This window comes from Pteropus medius, unplaced genomic scaffold, assembly GCF_902729225.1.
Source record: "Pteropus medius unplaced genomic scaffold, Ma_sr-lr_union100, whole genome shotgun sequence".
NCBI lineage: Eukaryota > Metazoa > Chordata > Mammalia > Chiroptera > Pteropodidae > Pteropus > Pteropus medius.
Window position 1 is genome coordinate 2,243,334 of NW_024353906.1, and position 23,431 is coordinate 2,266,764.

General features: G+C 41.2%; 1 pseudogene; it reads left to right on the forward strand.

The window, feature by feature from the left end:
* Positions 1-2,562: 2,562 nt before the first annotated feature.
* On the forward strand, positions 2,563-2,678 carry LOC120593649 (uncharacterized; annotated as a pseudogene).
* The last annotated feature ends 20,753 nt before the right edge of the window (positions 2,679-23,431 follow it).

Consider the following 23,431-nt stretch of genomic DNA (forward strand, 5'->3'; position numbering starts at 1 on the left):
AACTGACCAGTTCTCTAACCCTAGTCATTTCACCTCTCCCAACCTCAGTTTTCACATCTGTGAAATGGGAATAATAAGCTTATCTTCAAAAGATTCTCAAGAAGATAAAATAAAATCATTTTGTTTTTCTTCTCACAGAGGCGCCTCTTGGGCAGTGGCAACAGGAGATGTATGCAAGGCCATCCTAAATATGGGAAGCCAGAAGGGAGGCCGTCCCACACATCCCAAGCACAGTCAGTGACTGCCTGCCCATGGCTTTGTTCATTCACCTCCATTCCATCCCCAAGATGCTGCCTGATGTTCCCCTTTGTGTCATGGCCAGACTATAATTCTCATGTCCAGAGTATAACACTAATAGCAACTTCCCAGGGCTCACGAAGGTCTGCAGGGAACTGTGGGCTGATCCTGGACACATTAGGGCGTGGCCTCTGATACTCATGGTCCGAGAGGCTCAGAAGTCTCCAAACATTACAAGAACCTGTAAGTAGGACAGCTCCCACCAGGAAACATGGTCCTGGGGAGGGAAATCCAGCACACAGGGTGAGGCAGGTGGGCGGCCATCCTCAGGAAAGATGACCCAAAGATGGCAGCCTATCTCAAGGGAGCCAAGGGTGGACCTCCAACTAAACCAAAGCTAAGTCCTGAGTGTAGGCAACCCAAGGGCAGGGGAACCAAGAGGAGAAGCAGGCCGAGGCTCTGAAGAGAACCCCAGGAGGGAGACCATGCACAGTTCCCAGAAGCTCACAATGTCCAACAAGGGCAGAGGTGAACCAAAACTGTTTCAATCCTGCCTACCTGGTATACCCATTGGTCTGGATTCAATGGCAGGCTGAACCTATAGGGAGACATAGGGTCACTGTCCAGAAGTAGGGAATTAGAGAAGCAGAAGCCAGGTGTGTGGGAGCAACAATGGCCCTGAGACTAGAACCTGGACTCGTGGAATCTGTTCCTTTCCCCTCTCTTTTCTTAAGACCCCTACCTCCTGGGCCTATTATCCTTTCAATGGTTTGAACTCAAGCAAGTCCAGATGCCATTCTTCATTCTGAACAGGAGACAAAAGGCTTTGACGCTTAGTCTGTGGCCTTTCTGGATCAACTGCTTCCCCAGAGCTAGGGTGAGGAAGGAAGGACACCTAGAGAGTGACATATAAGGAGGTGGTCCCTCTCTGGTCCATGCAGGTACAGTCCCAGCACCTAAGAGAAAGTGCCTCCTTCAATATTACACCCTGCTTGCCTCCCTTGCTCACCCTAGTCCTGGCCTGAGCCTCCACCCCCAGGGCCTCTGTGAGGAGTCCTGGGGTCACAGTAATAAGCATCTCAGAGTTTCCAGGGCACTTCTCAAGGCCACGGCATGCTACCCTAACAGGCTGCAATGAGGAGAGCGACTCAGATACCTGCCTGGACAGACATACCTTCTCTTAGCTCCTTATGGTCCCTGGAGAAATGACCAGAAATACTAATCCAGTACTGCCCCTCCCCTATCTAGAAGGGCTCCATGGCAACCCCAACACCCATGGAACAACAATCAACCTCCTTAACTTGGTGCTGAGGGCCACTGTCTGTTCTAGCTTTTAGCACACTCCATTGCGACGACCTGCTATGTGACTAAACTAGATGGTGAGCATATTCAGAGCAAGCATTACCCGCTTCCAATGCCTGGTCCATAGATATCTGATGAGTTACTGAGTACTTAGTCTGTGCAGATGCTGTGCCAGGTGCTGGATATGCTATCAAAATCACCATAGATTAAGCCTCTGCTTTCATGGAACTTACACTCTAGTTAGGAGACACAAACAAAATACAAATTAAATACATAATACACCAAATGATATATGTGCTAAGAAGAAAATAAAGCCTGGCAAAGGGACAGTGAGACAGAGTGGGAAATGCTTTTTTAAATATAGTGCTCAAGGAAGACTACTCTGAGGAGCTGCTATTGAAGGAGAGAGCTACAGGAATCAAGGGAGAAGGCCGTGTGGATATCTGTGAAAAGATCTTTTCTGGAGTGAGAACAGCAAGTGTGAGGCCCCAACCAGATACTGTGAAAGGAGCAAATGCATGACTTCCCTCACACTCCCTAACAAGGCCCATGCTTTGGCCACATCAGAAGCAATCTTTCATGACAAGAATGTTGCACAGGCTATTCCTTCTACTTGATATGCTTTTTATCCTCACTTCTCTGCCTGGAAAACTCCTACTCATTATTTAAAACCCATCTTAAAATCACTTAATTGTAGGTACCGATGGCTTCTTCCTCTTCTGTGCTCTCACAGTATTTTGCACATCCTCAATTATAGCATTTTAATATGTCTGTCTCCTCTATAGACCATGAACTCTCCAAGGACTGAAATGCCATTGGTTCGACATGGAGCCTTATTTATAGGTATTTCTACTAATGCTGATCAAACTGACCTTCGTGACTGTGTCTTCTTCCATGGACTGCTTTGCAGAGTGATTAGAAAGGTTGGCAAAGATGGACTTGGTGCCATAGTGTAGCAGTTAGCACGTCTGCTTTACATGCAGAAGTTCCTGGGTTCACACCCCAGTAGAGCCACAATCCATGGTCTATGGCCATGCCACCTTGAATAAGCCTGATGTCTGATCTGGGAAGCTAAGCAGGGTCGGGCCTGGTTAGTACTTGGATGGGAGACCACCTAGGAAGACCAGGTGCTACAGGCATAAATAATAACAATAATAATAATAATAATAATTTTTAAAAAGAAAAAAAAGATTGGCAAAGATAGTAATAAGAAATGGCTTCCTTCCACAGATGCATTTACATGTTAATCCTGGGCCCAGCTTCATAAAAACTCAGTCTCTGACAGATTAATCATGTAATTTAACGAGCGAAAATAATCTTAGCACTATAATAGCAGATTCCAAAGAAAGAGCTTCACCATAAGAATGTGACCTCCTTGAGATCAAGATACCTTTTTTAAAAAAATCATCTCTCTTGGTCCAGATATGCCTAGTGCCTTAGGCGAAAGTCAGGAAAATGTTTGATGAATGAAAAATTGTGGGTCCTTTTTAGGAGAAAATTGGTGAAGAATCTCCCTTTTATTAAATGTATTCTGGCTGGTACAGCCAGATCAACACATGACATTCAACTAGAACAGAGGTCAGCAAGCCAGGATTCCAGGACAAGAATGGCCCCCCAACTCGTTTTTATAAATAAAGTTTTATTGGAACACAGTAACTCCCACTTGTTTACCTATTGTTTATGACTGCTTTCACACTTCAATGGCAGGGATGAGCAGTTGTGACACAGACTTTATAGTCGATCCTTCACAGAAAAAGTTTGCCGACCTCTGAATTAGAGAATCATGGAATATAATAACGTAATCAAATGCAAATTGCCATGTGAACAGATCTTAACACTATCGTAAACACTTTCTCTGTGTCATTTCCTTTCTCTACAATAGAGAAAGTCTCTTTCTCAACTCAATTTTCTTAGGCACTGTCTTGGTATAATGATCATAGATCCCTTATCACCTGGGGGGAGCAAGAAGGTAGAGGTGCCCCAAAAGTAGGCGTCAGCTGGTAGAAATGTCAATCCTCTTGTCACGTGACCTACAACCCCCTGATGTCCAACCAGTGATATCATTTTCCCCATCTCCTTGCAAAGCCAAGCAACTTTGCCCACCCATTTGCCATTCGACAAAGTCTTTTAAACAGATGACTTTTAATAAGTTAATCCATTTATTGTCTGGAGCTCTGAAAACTGACATAAAAGCACAATGACGCCTAATTAAACTTGTTCTGTGAAAACTAATTTGTCAAACCCAGAAGCACAGTTCATAGATAAATGCTAATATTTGAAAGTCAAATTAAAGTTGAAAAGGTTTGTAATAACAGTTAATTAACTCTTGTTTTGTTTTCCTTCACTGCAAACTGGAACCAACTGCATTGCGGGCGCCTCTTTAACATTTTGGACCACAAAGATAAAATTCAAAGCTTTGAGATAAGCCTTTGATGTTGGTATTCTCTGCAGATTCGATATTATTTTAAGTCTCTTTGTTTAAAAATTCATTTTTATTATCCCTGCATGAAATGCATGGCAATTCCCCAAATAACGAGCCATCAGTGCAATTAACATCGTCGATCGACACCAGCGTCCTGATAATTAATACAGACGCGCTGCCTCCCCAGCGAGAACTGTGAGGGCTTGATTTTTCAGAGCAACTGTTCATTTACAGACTCAGCTTCAACCTAATGAAAATGGATTGTGAAACTTTAATGAACAAGACTTTGCTGTCATAATAATAAAGACTTTGAAACAACGCGGAGGCCTCCATAGCAAGCGTCTGGCGCTGTGCTTGTTGCTACGGAACATCAAACCAATTAAGCCATATGATGAATATTTACACCGAGGTTTTTTTCAACTCTATGACATAAGATAAACTTGTAAAAGTGAGCATTAATTCTGCATCAACAGTTTCTGACATTACATCGCAGCAAAAACACATCCACCCAGCCAAAAGGCTGTGTCTGCCCACCTCTGTTTTGTCTTAATAAATGTCAACAAAGGATTAGAACGTCCTGAAAATCCAATTTGCATGCACAGGTTGTCAGTACAAGTGCAAGAAAAATATCTTCCTTGAAGTGTATGTATGTTTGTGTATGTGTGTGTGTTTTGCTTGTGGAGATGTGTACGATAGTACCCGGGTGGGCCTGATTTTTGTTTGCATCTCTGTGCCTGAGGGAGCGTGTGTCTGCCTTGTGCACATGGATCTGAGAGGATGGGAAAGGGGGGCATATAACAGTGTGTGAACTCATTTCTCTGCACATATATCATATTTATGTATGCATTTATATCTCTGTGAATATGTATATGGGAGTGATTTTATGGGTTTGTTTGGACTTGTATGACTATTTCTTGTTTCCATTCAATATTTATTGAGTACCTATTATGTACTAGACAATGTGAAAGTTACAATGGTTATAAAATCTTTAAAAGCATCTCTACTCAGGGAGCTAATGTCCGGTGGGAGACTCTATATATTAATTAATATCTAATCACAGTAAAACATGCTAAGTGTCAAGATGAGAAAAGGAGTTTTGGTGTACATGGCAAGGACATATAACATAAATTAAGATAAATTAAGAAAGATTCTCAGAAGAAGTAGGATATAAGCTAAGGCCTGAAGATTAGGAAGAGTTAGCCAGGCAAATAAGGGATTTAGGTGAAAAGGACACACCTCGGTGCCTTTGTATGCATACATATACTGTGCACATGGCAGATGGATTTTGTTTAGGGTGTGTGGGGTGCCTGTGTGTGCACTTTGAGCAACACATGGGTGCATGCAACTCTGTATACCCAGGCCTCAATGTCTGAGAATCATAGCACCCTCTGGAAGGAAGTACTATCTCAAAACTAAACCCCATTCCTCTGGATGTGAATGATTCCAGTAGAGAGTAACGGGGCATGACTTTGTAAGGCTCAGGGCAGCAATTCTGTATTAAAAGATCTGTAACCCACATTTCTAATCTAACCCACATTTTCAAGTCAAGCTTTCATGTACCCATGATTGCCTGAGGTTCTTATTTACAGAAGTACATAACTTCCCAGAGGCTAATGGAAGATCAATTTACCTTCTGATTTTGAGTATAAGCTCAGTAGCTTAGGAATTTGCAAGTCAGGATTTCCAAACAATCTTCCTTTAGTAAGATTGACAGATATAGACAAGTCATCCAAAACATAGTAACTTCTGATCCCAGCTGTATCTCAGCCATATATAATTGTGCACATGTGCATGGACACAAAAGAACAATTTCTGATTCTTTTTTTAAGTCAAGGAGTAAGCACTGCTCTCAGTTAAGCTATATCAGAGCCATATAAGATTGCACAATTTGTTTTCTAGTTGGAAGATAGGTCACAACTTACACTACGTGTGTCCAGAGCACATTTGGGTACAAGAAAGAAAACAATTGATATGGGAACTAGCCAAAGGAGCTGTCACAAACCCTATACTTTATCCACAGGAGGTCTGTCAGGCATTTGGAAACTCATTTTACTCACAAAATTCTTGGATGTTCTTTTCCCAGCCTACAAAAGAGGTGAGGCAATCAAATCAATCTGTAAAGAAAGCTACTATTTGCAGATACATCAATAGAAGTTTGTCCTGGGGCCATTTATTATAGAGGTACACAGCCCTACCCATCTTCCCAAGGGTCTCTAAGAGAAGATTATACTGACCCTGAGTCCCTAAGAAAAGGTTAAATTATACTCAGTTTCCTCTGGTGAAGAAATGTATTAAGATCTGCAGGTATAAAAATCTTTTTAAATAATTTTTTAAAGATTTGAATATTTAAAGGGTTAGCCTCTGGCCATCCAGAAAGTTCAAATATGCAGGTTTATATTCACAGGCATATTCTAAGTGCCAGCTAGGCATCGGGCTAGATATTTATACCAGTCATCTCATAGAATCCTTATCAAAATTCTGAGAAGTAGAATTTATTACCTCCATTTCAGAGATGAGAAAATTAAAGCAGAGAGAAATTGGGTAGTAAAGGGCAAGGACATTTCTTTTGCTTCTCACTCAACTTCTGCATACTTCTTCCAGAACAACAGGTTGCCCCAGGGGTCCAGAGACCAAAGGTTTTACAACAGATGCATAAACTTTTCCCACATATCAATCATTAGGCAATGTCATCACTAACTGAGACTCCCTTCCCTTTGCATTTATCCCAATCCTCAATCAGCATCCTAGTTCCAGGTTGGCCTGCCTCTCAGGACTGGCAGAAATAGGGCTTCTGAAAGCAAAGCTTGGCAATATTAGATTACTTAAAATGATGCATCAGAGGATGCAGACTCCCTCGATACACCAAAAGGGCTTGGGGAAAGGAAAGTGACATTTGTGCTTTCTCGTGTGTAATCTTATTTAGTTTGCACAACCATCTTATAAATATGCACATCTGTAAATGTAAATAAATGAACATTATAGAATGAACATTATAGAACATTATAGAACATTGTGCCAGGTACCATGCAAGCATAATCTCTATACTTTATTATGCAGCAAGTGGGTAACACGATCTCAAGAAATCTAAGGTACAGAGAGGCTTAGCAAGTTGCCCAAAGTCACAGAACTATGGTAGTGCTGGGACTGGAAGGCAGCATAGCTGACTCAAAGTCCAGTGTTCTTTCTGTTCCCTTATACTCTAAGAATAAGTCCTCAAGTCCAAAAAAGTCTAAACTTATCACATCTGGGAAGATTCTTATAGTGTGGAGTTCATGGTACAGAAAAGAGGGTTGATTGTCCCTTGTAGTGGGCTACTGGGGCCATTTAGTTGCCCTAAGTCTTAAAGGGTGCAGAGTGAAGATCTAGTTCCGTGCCACCTGAAGGCAAGAGAGCCTCATTCATCATCCAGCCTAAAATTTAGAACATAACTCCCAGGAACCTATGGACCTCAACCATTATCTTGGCTAACCTCTGTGCAACAACCAAGGGGCCTCTATTGAAAAGAGGCCTCTATTGCTGTTTCCTGGCAATAATGTCCTAGAGTAATTAGCAGGTGGAGGCACTAAAGCTCACTAAAGACCCACACTGACTTTGATGAACATAAATTGTGCTAATAAGGAAATCTGGATTTTAATTAAAGATGAGGAGGAGGAGGGGGAGAAGGATTTTGATGATAAGGGCCAAATAAAGAGCAATCGCCATTTCTACTGTGCTTATAAACATCAGGCACACTGAATTGAATACTTATAACAAGGTGTAAAGCAGGTACTATTATTTGCCCCCCTTTTACAGATGAGGAAACTGAGGCTTAGAAAGGTTAAGTAACTTACCAAAGTCACATAACCTATAAGTAATGGGATTAGAATCTTGGTGGTCCAAGAGTCCCTGAGCCCTGCTATTGACCACTATGTAATATTTCTTGTCACTAACTTGCTGTGTGAGTTTGAGTGAGACACTTCCCTTCCCTGGGCCTCAATTCACCATCTCCCAGCGCTTTCACAGATTCCAAAGTATTGACTTGAGAAAGGCAGTGGAGGTTCCTGGGGAAGCTTAATCTCCCCCACTGGGTACCCCACCCTCCACCTTCCTGCATATGAATTCCCTCCTGGCTGCCAGGGCAGCTCTCAGGCTCATCTGAACATGCAAATCGGAATTAATTATTCAAGACTGGGCCTATTTTGCATACCAATCCCATTTTCTTCTGTGTGGGAAGGTTCTCACCCCTTTTAACAGTTTAGAATAATGTGCATCAGACCTCAAAAATGAAAACAAAAGTTTAAAAAAAACTGGAGGAAGGAGGGATAAACTGGTTTCTTTTGCTGTTTGCTCTGCCTGGCTGGGGCTGGGCTGGCTGGAAACCAGAAAAGCAGAGGCTCCTGCAGGCTGGTATAATCTCTGCCACTGGTGGTGGACAAGGGGCTCTGACATTCCAGGATCATGAATACCTTTGAGATGAAAGCTGTGGAGTCTCTCCTCCAAAAGAAATTGCAAATCCACAAAATGTGGCATACAATTGTGGAGTGTTTCCAGTTTGCCCTGGATCTCTGATTAAAAAGCCAGGAATGGCTCAAATCAGAAATATTGTGGGGATGAATGGCAGTCGTACTCCTGGGCATGCAGGTGTGTCAATGACAGTTAAGGAAGATACCTGAGGCAGGGGCCCCCAACCTAGTCAAACACAATTTACCTTAGATACCTAAAGACCTGTGTCTTTCATGGAGACCAAAGTGGGCAGGGCTCCATCTTAAGGCACCAGAGCCTTGATGAGCCTACCTGAGAGTATGTGCTTAAAGGAAGATATCTTCAACCACATTTCTATATAAGATGTAAAATGTTATTTATATATGTTATTTATAAATTATACTATTTCATATGATTATTAACTATAAAACTAACTACACAGGAACAAAGATGAGAAGAAAATAAGTAAAATTTTCATGAACATTATCATTGAGTGTTACAACAGGTAAATTTTCTTTTTGCTGATTTTCATTTTTTTTTCCAGTTTTGCCTTATGATAAAAAACACATAAGTGTACATTAAAAATTTTGAAAGTGGGTAGACTATGATTAGCCTCTGAGACTGGAGACAAGTGGACTCTATATGATATTTAAAAATTAACAAATAAAAGTTGGATTAACATGTAGAGATAGCACTGATGACCTGAATTCAAGAAGAGAAAAGAAAACTGGCCAGAGAAACTGAATTAGAACCATATGCTCAGAGAGAGGCAGAGGGCAGAGCCTGTGCTGCCACTCCTCTCCTGAAAAAGAGAGAGGAAAAGTCACAGCCTGGCTCCAGACTCCCCCAAAAAACCTGCATGCGTTCTGTGACGTGGCTTTAATTTTCTCAATAAATTCTCTGTTTGCCTAAGTTAGTTTAAGGGGGCTTCATCTCATGTAACCAAATAATAGCAAGGACTGCATAAAGCCGAACAGAACAAGTGAGTGATTGAGTGTGACATCTGAGTGAGTGTGGGTGACATCTGAGAAATTATGTGTAACATCTGCATGGGTGTGTTTGTGTAACAGGCTGAGTGTGTGTAACATCCAAGCATTTGTGACATCTTGAGAGAGTGTGTGCGTGAGATCAAAGTCAGTGTATGTAGCACTGGAATAAGTATGCATAGTTAGCTGGAGTCAATAAATGTTTAAATCTGTGACCTGTCAGTTGTAATTTCTATCAATTTCCCCTCCACAATCTGGTCTTATACGCAGCCCAAGGGTCCTATCTTTGCAAATCTCATCTGGGGCCACGGCAGACTCCCTGGACAATTTATGCCCAGCTCCACAGGAGAGAAGCACACCCAGTCAAGTGCATCCTCTCCCTGATCTTCAGGTAATGTCAGCTGATTTTCTGCGACCCCTTTGGATAATTCAAGCTCAGGGCCAAGGGGCAACTCCCCAGTAGTTTTAACATTAGGCCAGGATCTCATAGGATACTCAAAGCAAACCTTGGGTATTGTCAGGGCAGAGATAACTATTCTTATGTCGCAGATAAGTAAAAGTGAGGTCCACAGTGATGAAAAAGACTTGTCCGAGTCACATGGGTTAGGAGGCAGCCATGATTTGAACTAAGTTCTCTTGATTCCAGAGCCTGTTTCCTTCTGAGTATTTCACATTCTACACTCCTTGCAACCAGACTCTGCAGATGTCATGGTCTGTTTTCCCAGCTCCAATCTGGTCTCAGTTCACTTCCAATTTCCCATCGAGAGCTCCCAGATGGGCATCCATGGCAACACGGAACCTCTGGCAGCAAGAGTAACTATAGACCCTGCTTGCTGGTGGCTTTGAGCCCACTGGCATAGGGGTTGACATAGGGATGCAGGATGCTGAGCCCACAAATTGTACATGCCCACAGCTGAGAGGTGCTGGGAAGGCAGATTCATCTGCTACCTTCTTGGGACTGATTTTTATCTGGAGAATTGATGACATAGGGATTGCTGCATGATGAAGTCCTAATAAGAGTGTTTCATCCAGGCTGATGCAGAATCCAGAAAGCCCAGGAGATATGGCCTGTAGCAGGCGTATGTTTCTAAAGCTCTAACAGAAAAATGGGAAGACTCTAGTGGTATCCAGTGGGTGCTAGGAAGGCATCTTACTTGGCTGAGACCTAGAAAAGGAATATATTGTTTCACCAGGTGCTGAGACCACTAGGGTATGTGGCATGGGGGGCTGACCTTGTTTCACGCTGTTTCCTTTCCTATTGATCCAATGAGATCTGCCCAGGACACAGGACCATCAGCAGTGACCAGTAAAATTGTGTAACTCCCATTCCATTCTCCAAATTATTTCTGCCTTTCTCAGAAGTAAATTCCTACCCCTGGGCTTGAAACTCCAATGAGATTTGCTCTATAAAGGGAACTCTCTGGCTCCAACTCCATCTCGAACTAGGAATCATATAGAACAATATCCTTCCTTTAAACCTCACTGTGAATGAAACCATCGGAGCCTTTCCTGAGAGCAGGATTTTATGGAAAGGATGTAGGGAGCATTTAAGGAACCTGGCTAAGGTTGGAAGAGGTAGAGCATATGAAAACATAAAAGCAGAAAGCCGAAAGCCCAAAAGACAAACTGTACCAATATCTCAATTTGCAGAAGGCCTGTCCACTCACGCTCAAAGTGGAGATCCTTGTGGCTGAGCACTGATGAAATTATTTCTGCATGTTGGGCACAGTTGTAAGCACTTCATATCCATTAACTCTCTTAATCTCTTTTCTCTCCAGCTCTTGGGCTCACTTCTTTGCACCAATAAAATAATTCATGGTCTAAAAGATTACCAAAATGACTAAGATAGATAGGTGTGATAGTGAGACAGTAAGAAGAAAGAAAATGGCCTATGGGTTATCTCCTTTGTGTCACTGACATTAGTTTTGAAAATATTTTCCTGCCCATAGTCTCCATAAACTATTTTCAGTGGGTCTATTTTATCCTGGCTGTCTTTTTCCCCACTTAGCTGGGAAACCATTGAATGAAAAATAGTAGATTTCTATTAGAAATAGAAGGCAAAATCATAAGCACCACTATTAATGAGGTGATTTAAAAATATATATATTCAATCAAGAGTAATTGGGGCTGAGCATAGTAAGTCATGGAAAATTATAAGCTCTGCCCACTCTAGGGCATGACTGACTATTAAAATCTTTTTCACACCATTGCCTAGGGAAAGCAGCTGGGCACCATGCCACCAGGGAGGTGGCAGTAGAATGGCCTCATTCTGTAAACAGGCTTGCAGAAAAGAGGACAATCATTGGATTGCTGAATCAAACTTAACCCTTTTATGCCATGCCAAGTGGATTTTTGACAAAGAACAGTCAAGAGCTTACTCCTCAACAGCAAGCCATGGAATGGCTTATTTATTTGAAAAACATTTATTAAACATATTTATTGAATACCCACAGTGCACTTCTGCATCAGTTATCTCATTTCCTTTAATTCTTAAAACATATATATATGGCCTAATTTATTCACCTGCGTTCATAAAGGCAGAAGCTAGAGTTCAAAGAAACCAAGGTGAACGGGCTAAGGTAACACAGAAGATCTGTGGGTGGCAGAACCGCAGTTGTGTATTTCGACTCCCACAGATACCTAATGGGGATTTTCTTTAATGCTCTTTCTCATTTAATGTGAAAGAGAAAATCTTTCTATTTCAAACTTGGTAGTTATTAAGTTTGGAACAACATCTGGATATGTTTTCTGTACTGGCCCATGCAGAGAACATGGTGAATGAAAGTCTTTCTAGGAAGAAACTACTTATAGAAATGATCTCGTTGAACATATTCTCACTATCCAGGAATATGAGCAGAGGGAATTCCAGAAACTCTGAATATCCGAGTTCTCTTTTCCACCCCCCTTTTCTTGCCACCTCTACTTTTACCCTTAACATTTCACAAGTTAGGATTGAAAGAGGCAGAGATTTGAATTACTTAGATATGGGCTGAATCTAACATTTATCTTTTCTTTTTTAGTAATTAATCTTACTAATTAATATCAAATTCCTTAATAGAAGGCTGTTTTGTTGCTATATCCCATATTAAAAACGAAAAAGCAGAAAGGAAATAAAAATTCTATTTCAGTGAAGTGTTTTATTCACTAGGATCTGCTTTATGAAGGTGAGAGGCCACATTGCATGATGGAAAGATCTCCAAACCAACTATTTGTTAACAAGAGTCTTTGCTTCAAATTTATTGTCTGTTATAGATATGACCATGGGACATTTATTTAACCTAAGTATCAATTTCTTGAACTTCAGGTAGAATTAATGATAGTCACCTACTTCACAAGATGGTGTGAAAATCAAGTAATATAATGAGTATGAAACTATTTGGAACATTTTAAAGCGCTGTCAAAATGTATGTGTCTTGTGCTTGTGACATGGCCCAACAGCATCCCAATCTCTGATACATGTAATTTAAGCATTACCAGGACCATAAATGGAGTAGCATAAAAGGAGCAAAGGCTTTGGGATCAGATTGGTGCTGGTTCAAATGCTGAATCTGCCACTTGCTAGTTGAGTGCCCTTGAACAAATTAATTATGCTCACTAAGTCTCCATTTCTCATCTACAAAGTGAAAATAGCTACACTTTTCTGAGTTGTGAGAGGATTACAATAGTGTGGCAGTAAATGTTTAAAAAAATCTTTCTGAACCAGAAAAAAAAAACAGTCCTGGTTTGTAGCATTTGCTGGTTTCCGTGGCGTAAATACTCTCACTGCAGCTGACTTCAAGTTACTAACATGGCATCACTGGATGCTGAGTTGAGAAGTTGTGAGCCTGAGTCAGCACCAGCTCACCTCTCAGATTAGATGAAATAATGAATGTAAAGACCTAGGACAAGTTTCCCTTTATCAAGAAATCAATAAATGTACATTGATTTTATTTTGCTTGGGCCTGTGCTCCAAGACTCAGAATCTAAAGCTGACGCTAAAGCAACCTAGGGGAGGAAGGGGAGAATCTACAAGAAGATTCATTCCTGGGGTAAAGAAAACAAGGCTAAAAACTGGGAGAAAGGGGCATCCTGGTGAGGACCAGATAACTAGATGAAGATAATCAGCAGGAAAAGGAGGAATCTTTCCCCCCGAGCCCTAGATACAGTGAAGGACTGGAATTCTTACCCAGTCTTGGTATTATCCAGGTCCTCTTTGGTCCATCATCACCTTGGTAACTGGGACAATGTGGGATTAGTTGCCTGGCAACAGTGCTCACCTCTCTACTCCTTACATACCCATATACTCTGACCTCTGATGTCATTACCCCTCCACAGTCCACCACCATGCCCCGGACCCATTTAACTAGAGTACACCAACCCAGAAATCTACAAACCAGTCTGTTCTTAGGGAACTAAAACACCAAAGACAAAGAGCCCAGACCAGGAGCTCAGAGCCTTGGAGTCTAGTCTCAGCTCCACACAGGACCAGCTGCTGTGAAACCTTGAGCAGGTTGCCTGACTTCACCGAGGTTTTGTTTCTTCATCTCCATACGGAGAGTTCCCTCTCACTTGTGCAATAAAGATTTCTCTTTCCTCTGCAAAATAGGGGATTATAACATCTGCTGAGCCAATACCCTGAATTGTCCTGAGGTCCATGTCTGTGGAGAAACCTCTGATATACATCAAGGGCAAGGGGAGATGAGGTGATTATTACAATCACCAGTAGCAATGGCATTGAATAGACTTCCAGCCTCTCCACCGTTTCCCAAAGCTAGGCTGAAGTTTTGGCACCAGGAAACCAAGAGATGAGTGAAGCCGAATCTCTTCCAGGATAAAGCAGGTGACACGTTCTAATGGATTCTGAAGAGGGTTTGTGCTCCTGTCCTTAACCATCATTGTAGAGCCATTTGTACAGGCAGCCCAAAATCCTGCCCAATAGCTCTATCTCCGAGAAGAAAATTGGCAGCCCTGGGAAGTGAGCAGCTCTAAGGTTGGACTTGATTAGGGACCAATTTGGAGCTGTTAGCTGAGCTTCCAGTATCATCTCAGCCAATTACTGGCCCGGCCTGGCCTGCAGCTGGCTGCTGCCTTCCAAGCTGGACACTTTTATTTCCAGCAGAACTCTCTCTGCACCTGAGGCAAGAGACCAGGGTGATTGTGGCCCATTAAAAAGATGGAGAGAGAAATAACTCACTCTTAGTAAGGTAATGTTATGGGTGGGGATTGAACTGGAGCTTTAATTAAAAAAAAAAAAATCTCAATAAACAGTCTTGTGCCTTGCGTGTAATAAGTATGGGAATTTATAAACTCTCCCCAGCTATGGGGCTCTGATGACTATTAAACTTCGCGTCTGGCAGAGAAATTTTGGCCTTATGGGCTAACTGTGCTACTCCATCTCTGCCAAGGCAAACAGGCTGGTAACGTAGGAGGGAGGCCAGGGAAACCATGCTGACACTACCTCCCACCCTTCAAGAGCTCTTGGGGTCAGACTACCCCCCAAACAGCGCTGGCCCTTAGTAAAACTAGTATCTAACAAAAGACTCTCCTTCCTGCTCCTTTCCCTGCTTCTGCAGGAACCTGGCACTCACTCCTGCCTCCCTCCAGACAAAGCATTACTTGCAGAAATGTAAGCGAGAAGGGTCAAATCTCAGAATAATGTGTTACCTCTTCCCCGGGGGGGCTGGTGCTGCTTTGTATATTTAACAGCCTTCACTTGTCAGCATGGCATTCAAAGCCCCCCACCATCTGGCCCTTCTCACCTCATTTCTTGCCACTCTCTGCTTCCCACCTAGCTCTCCATGCCTTCTTCATAAAGTCTCTTGCCTTTGGGCCTCTGCTTATGCTACTCCCTCTGCCTAGATGCCTACTCCCTTATACTCTTGCCCAATGAAGAGTAGTTGTTAAGTGCATGGACCCCAGGGCCAACCTAGAGTTCGAATCCCAGCTCACCAGTTATTTCGCTTTAGGCAATTTTAACCTGTTAATACCTCAGACTCCTCTGCTAAACTGGAGATTATGATACCTACATCATAGGGGTATTATGAGGATTAACGAGTGCGTGGGTGTGCATAGACATATATGTGTGTGTGTGCGCACGCGCATGCATTGTGTTTGGCACATAGTAAGCATTATATAGTTATTTATTGCTATTACTATCCTTTAAGATAAAAGTTAGCATACTATGGCCTGCAAACCTAATCCATCTACCAGTTTTCATAAATAAAGTTTTATTGGAGCACAGCCACAGCCATACAAATTTGTTTATATATTGTCTATAACTGCTTTCTTGCTCCTGCGGCAAAGTTGAGCAGTTGTGATAGAGACTACATGGTCTTCAAAGCCTAAACTATTCACTATAAATTATTATCTACCTATTTATAGGACAATTGCATGACTCCTACTTGAAGATTCAGTTAAAGAAGATGCTGACTCCAATAGCCCCCCAAGCCCAGGCTGCATTGGGCACCATCCTTTCTGTGCACATGCATCCCCCATCTTTTCCCTTTTGCACACTTATCTCAGCACTTCTGTGATCTGCCGTGATGTCTGCTTCCACCGTTGCACTGTGAGCCCTTCAAGAGAAGGAGCCAAAGTTTCTTCATTTGTTTTTCTCCCATAAGTCATAGGGAATAAATTATAAATAGATGAACTGGGAAGGGATCATAGTTGATTCCCTGAGCCACAGAGGGACTTAAGCACAAACCTAGTAAGCTAAACAGTGCTGCCCAGTTTATAATGGGGTAGATCCAGTTCACTGAGTCCTGTGACACATACATGAAAAGCTTCAGTCTTGTATGTGCTTCCCAAGGCAGAGCCATATCAGAGTGAAATAGCTACAAAAGCATGAGTTAATGGGGGAGAAGAAAGAACAACCTGATACCCACACACAAATATTTATATGTGTTATTAGTTCTCAGTGTTTCAAAATCTAATTTCTCCTTCATCATCTTTCACTAACCTTAGAATAGTGCTCAGAGGCAATTCACCAAGTTATTCACATTAGACTGGAGGGAATGGTGATGATGAGCAGGAATGGGGCTTGAGATCCAAGAAACACAACAAGCAATAACATTCTCAAGTCATAGGGAGGCTGAGTAAATTGAAAGTTGGCCAAGTCTGAGGTTTTCTAGAACTTTCTTCCACCTAGCCTTCAATCAAGAAAAGAAGGACATCTAAGCTTAAAGATAAAAGTGGTAGGAGAAAGGATGCTATGACCTTGAGGAATACCTAATGTCACGTTCATACAAGCAGGAACCACCAACTTACAGTCTTGAAAGAAATTGACACCAGGTATGGGAAATCTTCTGTTACAGAGAGAGAAGGAGGGAATTTAGTGAAGGAGGAGACTTAGTGATGGGCAAGAGAACAAGCACAGATGGGCAAGCGAACAACCTCAGACCCTGCCTTCAGGGAGTCCATCATCTAATGAGAAGTTAAAACCAATAAGACTGTAATTGTCCTTGTAAACCTGAGTGAAAACCCAACCAACAATGTGCACAATGAGCCCCAGAGACTAACTCAGTTCCTGTTACCGTGAAATCTCAGTTTAACCAAAGATTCCCAGCCAGTGACGCACTGACTGTAAGCAATATTTGAAACAATAAAACCTCCCGTAACAGGTAAAGAATTCAAAGAAGCCCTTGGGGTCTTTATAAAAAAAAAAAATTGGCTTATATAAACACTTGCTGCATAACTGAGTACCCCAGAACACTGGGCAAAAGATGAGGTGACATGTAATCTTGACAAAGTTATCAAGAAGACCAAAGGCAGCAGAATCCCAGAAGTGGAAGGTGCCATCGGCTCAGGATTTTCTACAGTGTATTCTTTGGGATGTTTCTAGACATATTACCAAGAAATTGTTAAGTACGTATCTTTACAATAGAAACTTTAGTATGTTCTTATGTAATATGATTGTTAGAAAGGGATAGAATATGTGGCATTTCTTAAATACATGTAAGATACATGTATTGATCAAGAAACATCTTTTCTATAGAGTATCACTCAAATCTCATGATCTGCAGAGCACAATTAGGGAAATAATAAAGTATTGGTAATGTCATGAGCTCTTTCAGGAAAGAGTAACATCTTTTTTTTGGTTTTGCCAGTGCTCAGTGCCCTGACATAAAGAACTGAGAAAATGTTAGTGAAATGGGAACCAATCTAAAGTAAGAAGCTGAGGTCCTGAGCTTAAGTCACAGATATACCATAGCCTCAGTCCTGTATAAACTTTCCATTACACGGAGAAGGTAGAGAGAAGTTAGTGAGGATGCTTCCCCAGTCCTAAGACTTCAACTAAGCTCAATATCGACTGCAATTAGAAGGTATTCCTGGCTGCTAACATTTCAGACAACGTTTTAACAGAAATACCTGAGCTCAATATAAATAATTTTCTAATAATATCATAAACAAAATTCTATAATACTCTTGCTATACCTTTACATACACTATTAAAGTTCTTGAAAATTATAGAAATTATTTTATCGGCTACATTAATTTCCTCTTTCAACATACCAACTTGAAATTAAGCATCAGAATTCTGCAGTTGCATTTAAATATGTTAATGATCACAGGTAAACAAACCTAAGGCTGAAATTGTCTACAAAGAATGGAGGGCAGCTTGTTTGGAGGTTCACAAACACAATGCAGGATAATTATAGGCTAAAACACTTAACCTTGGGAACACGCATAAAATTTACAAAGATCAATTACTCATTAAAAAAAAAGAAAAAAATTAATCAAATGAGAGTGTTATCTAGTAAATGATTAGAAAACTTAATGGAAATTCCTTTGATAACACCATTTTGATTTGATTAGTTGTACTATTTTTGTATCTTTAGTAAACAAAGTTTGATTATACCATTTTCTGAAGAAATGTTATAAACCCATTAGTGGCAAAGAACAAAGTGTAGATGATGGATTCAAAAAATATTTAAAAAATTACAATCCACCCTTCTTTTTCCTTCTTTTTGTTTTCTAGAAGTATTAGTTTGCAAGGGCTGCCATTACACAATACCACAAACTGGGGGCCTTAAACAACAGAAATTTACTTTCTCACAGTTCTGGATGACAGAAGTCAGAAACCAAGTGTTAGCAGGGCTGGTTTCTTCTGAGGCCTCTCTCTTGGGCTTGCGGATGGCCATCTTCTCCCTGTGTTATCACGTGGTCATCCCTCTGTATCCACCTGCATGCAATTTTCCTCTTCTGTAAGGATATCAGATTAGGGCCTACCCTCGCGACTTCATTTTAACTTAATCACCTCTTTAAAGGCCTCACTTCAAATGCAGTCACATTCTAAAGTACTCGGGGTTAAAAGTTCAACATACAAATTTGAGGGGGACACAATTAAGCCCATAACGCTAGTAGGCACTAATATTCTCTTTCTCCATTTTTTTTAAAGGAGAGAATATCACTGCCTTAAAATTTTCCTCTTAAAAGTTTACATTTTCACTCCTCAAATCACACCCATATCAAATTACAAATGTTTCTGTTGATTTTATCTCCTAAATTTCTCTCATTTCTCTTCCTCAAGTCCTCACCACCCCTCACTTAGATTCTTGCAGCAGCTTCATCACTGACTTCTAATATCCAGCAACCAGAGTGACCTTAATACATAAAAATCTTATAGCTGATTCTCTGTTTAAATTTTTTCCTGGATTGTTAAATATCCAACATGCTAAGAAGCTATAAATTACACTCCTGTGGATTTAGCCAAAGGAGAGAATCAGAAAATTGCACAAGTCTGTACTTGCAAAGACTTTTGTTACAGAATTGCTTGCAACAGAAAAAAAATGAAAGTTACCCAAATCACCAATAATAGAAGACTGGGTAAGTAAAATCTAGATGTGTATCCATGCAATGAAATGTCATGCAGTCATAAGAAGAATGAGACCAGGGAATATACTGGTTGACAATGAAAAAATGTCTGTCTTCTATTATTTTTTTAAATAAAGCTATTTTTTTAAATAAATAATGATGCATATAAAATGTTCTTATTTAAGATATAGATGGATAAAATGAGAGATAGATAGAAAGACAAACAGAAAATTCTGGGAAGACGTAGATCAAATTGTTACCAGTAGTTATCTTTGGTAGTGGGCTTTTTTTTATTATCCATATTATCTAATTCTTCAAAAAAATATATACATTGCTCATGTAGTAAAGAAATTAAAGTTTAAAAAGCAAAAAATAAAAATAAAAATTTTGCTAGCTCCCTCTTTTTCACAAATATAAGTTCGAGCTTCTTACTCTGATTTCCAAAGATCTTTACCTTGGAGCTAGACTACCTTTCCAGGTATACCTCCTGTTATCCGAGCTCTCCATCTCCCACCCCTCTCTACTACTCCTTCTTCCCCTAGCATGTGATATTATCTCCTATCTCTATGCCTTTTCGTATGTTTTTTTCTCTCTAATGAATTGCCTTTCCGCAAACTTTTTGACTGACAAATTCCTACCCATCCTTCAAAACTCATCAAACATAACCTACCCCTCAAGACGTGGTTGTACCCTCTTCTGGAACCTCACAGTTCTTGCTTATACTTCTATCATAGTATATATTTTCTTTCATCTTGATTGTTTTTTTATGTTCCTTTCACTACTGTGTGGGAATATCAAATATATATCAGGATCTTCGGAGTTTAAGAGTCCTTGAGAAGTTGGGCCCCACAGCTAATGTAGTATCCTTGCTGTAAGCAGAGTGGGAGGACTAAAGGAAGTTTTTAGAACTCAGATCTAGTCCCTTCCTTAGGGCAAGCTTTTCCAGACCACCCACTCTTGCCTCAGGCTAGACCAGGTCTCCTTATATTATTCAGGTTGTTTCCTCCACTGATCACTACCAGCCTCATTCTTCAGACTTTTTCCTTTCTTGGGACAGGACCCATCATGCCCAATGTGCTCTTCATTACATCCCCAGGACTCATCACTGTAGGCACTCGGAAATTTCTCGAATAAATGAATAAATGAGTAAAGTGCCCAGCCTACTGCCTGACCCACAACATCCTCTAGGCAATGTGTTCTCTTCCTGTTGCCTTTCCCTGACATTACGTAATCTCAATATTCCATACTCTGTGCTCTGCCTAAGAAATCCCCACCCTCTACAGGAGACCCTAGAAGAAATCACGTCAGTGCTCTCTTTCAGAATTATTTGGAAATATTTCTACCAGAGATGTTCTTTTGAGCCTGGAGGGAGCTCTGGCTCGTGCTTCATAATGGACTGTGACATTTTTCTGAGTTTTCTTTATGGCTTTTCCAGGAAGGACCCTTTTTAGGACCGTTAAGAAAAGTGTAGACAAGGATATATGCACTGAATAGCTGGGGGTGGGGCGGGGGGGGCGGGAGAGGGCAGGGAAGGACCAGAAGGAAATATAAAAAAAGGTTAAATATGACTTTCTCAGGGTGATGGGATGGTGTGAGATCTTTCTCCACACTTTTCTGTAATTTCTAAACTTTCTATGTTGAATATGCATCATGTTCATAATAAAAGCATTATTTCTTAAGAAAAAGATAGTCCTGGTATGTCTGTAATGATAGATGATTAAATCTCAAATTGCATTTCATCAATGATATATATAGACATAATCCCACATTTTGGGAAAGTGAGCCCTTTATTGGACAGCCGAGTGGGAGACAAAGGAACTGCACAACCCCAGGCCAATCTCCTTCTCAGATCATGGGATACCTGCCGGCTGGGGACAATCAGAAAGCCTGGGCCAAATAAGCCAGAGATGGTCTCCCTGCCCAGAAAAGCTCCATGGGCCTCAGGGTAAAAGTCACTGAGGCTCCAGGAACAGAGAGAGGTCTCAGAGCCTCTACAAATGTTTGAGAACAATTTCCCTGGCCTCCACTCTCAGGAAGATAGTGGCCCTAATACAGCTTGCCATGGTCAAGTGGATCTGGAGGCATATTTTAAGAGAGCTAGTTGATATTGGGAGCTGCCCCAAAAGTAGATAACCAGAGTGACGGAAAGAGGCAGCAAAATTAATTTGTGTGTTTCCCAAAGAAATTCCAGAGAGAAAGTGAGAGACAAAGTGAGAGAGGGGCAGAGAAAGAACAGTAACAGAGTGAGATAGAACAGATTGAAACTGCTAACCTGGCACCACGAACAAGGGTCTTGGAAAAAGCTGTTCATTTCCCAGCTGCTTTTTTTTTTTTTTTTTTTTTGGTTTTTTTCTCTTTTCCATTTGTGTTCATACTTCCCCCTCTTGTGGCTTATCAGAAAATTACAGGTGCTCCTTGCCTTTCAACGGATTTCAAAACTGGTGGACTCAAGGCAGGCAGTTCTGGCCAAGGCAGTTGGGCCAAACCCAGTTGAGCCAAACCCAGAAGGGGATATGGCCAGGCTGTGTAGTAGCCACACATATCATCCGCTCCTTACCCAAGGGTTATGTGAGCAGAAAGAAACTGCTCCTTTCCTAAATCATTAAGGGGGTGGAGGGTGGGGGGAAACCTCCAGGAAAGTGCCAGTTCCTCTCGGGACTTCCCCACAAAGGCCATTTTTTGGAGAGGGTGATGGACTCACAAAGGGACAGACCAGTAAGAGAGAACAAATAATACAAACAAGTCCGAAGGAGAACTATAGTCCTCATTGCTCCTATGTGCTCTCTTCCAAGCCATCTTCCTGCCTTTGCTCACACTGTAACCTACACCAAGTGCCCATTCTTCAAGAACAAGGGTAAAGGTCATCCCTTTTATAATATTTCTTACCAACCCTCACCCCCTGTGAAAGTTTTCTCTTCTCCCTCTCCATAGCCCTTATCAAGAGTGCTAATGTGGCACTAAGCAGGGCTGCTTTCTGTTGCAATTAAGTGTCTTTCCATCCCATAAGAGTGACAAGGACAGGGAAGAGACTAGGTTTCATTTATCTTCAAAGACTCAGCATAACGCCTGTGTAGAGGAGGTGCTTAAACAACATTTGATGGATTTTCTTTGGTCATGCACGTAATGTGTGACTTCACTCATGAGCCCTGTTCCACGATAGAGGGGCCAGGTGAGGCTGGGTCTGAGGGTACAGTAGTCCCCAAGTGCATTTTTTTCCACAAGGACTTCCCAGACAAAAACAGTTACGGATATCTGTGTCCCCATGTCACATGTATAGCTCACCTGCATTTGAAAAGTATTTAAGTGATCTCTGTAACTTATGCTCAAATGATTCAGAAGAAAAGGAAGGAAAGGTGGGAGGGGAGAAAGGGAGGAATAGTCAGAAGAAGAAGGAAGAGGAAAAAGAGATAAAAAATGAAGGAAAGAAGGAGTGGGGAAAGGAGGAGGAAAGAAAATAGCAAATGTCACAGTTGGTGACTCTAGTTACAAGGTATATGGATAGACTTGTACCTTCTCATTTTTCTGTAGTTTTGAAAGTTTTCAAGAGTAAGTTGAGGAAAAGCGCACAAAGAGTCTTTAAAGTGTTTTATAAGTTTACAAATAAAGTAAATGGCAGAGTAAAATAAAAATCAAGACACAAATAAAAATTACTGTCTCTCAAGCTAGGAAACATGAATAGACTTTAGGGGTTACAAACCTCAGGAAATTTTAAGTACAAATTCTATGTTAGTGCATTTTTCTGGAGAGGAAGTTTATATCTTTCCTCAGATTCTTAAGGAGTTTGTAACTCCCCATGCCCCTCAAAAATGTTGAAACAGTAACCTAAAGGTAACAGAGAATTACTATCACAGGAGAGAAAAAATAATACAAGCAAGTTCAAAAAAGAACTAGAGTCCCCAATGCTTCTATGCAGCCACCGGAGAATCAGCAACCATAGAATGACAGGCTGAAGTCCTCAAATTTCAGAAACATGAAATACCTTGGAGAGCATGTAGCCCAGTTCACTACATCCAGATGAGGAAACTAAGTCCAAAGAAAGGTCAGTGAGTTTGACTCCAACAAATGTAACATGTTTCACTGGCTCAGCAGAATTTTTTTCCCCTGAAAAAGCCATCCTGAAAAACACTACCAGACAATGGCCATTTGTCAGCCCTTCTAGACAAGGACATGCATCTTTGTTCCGAACCAGATGACAGCATTCTTACAGGGCTGATTGCAAAGGAAGCTTTGT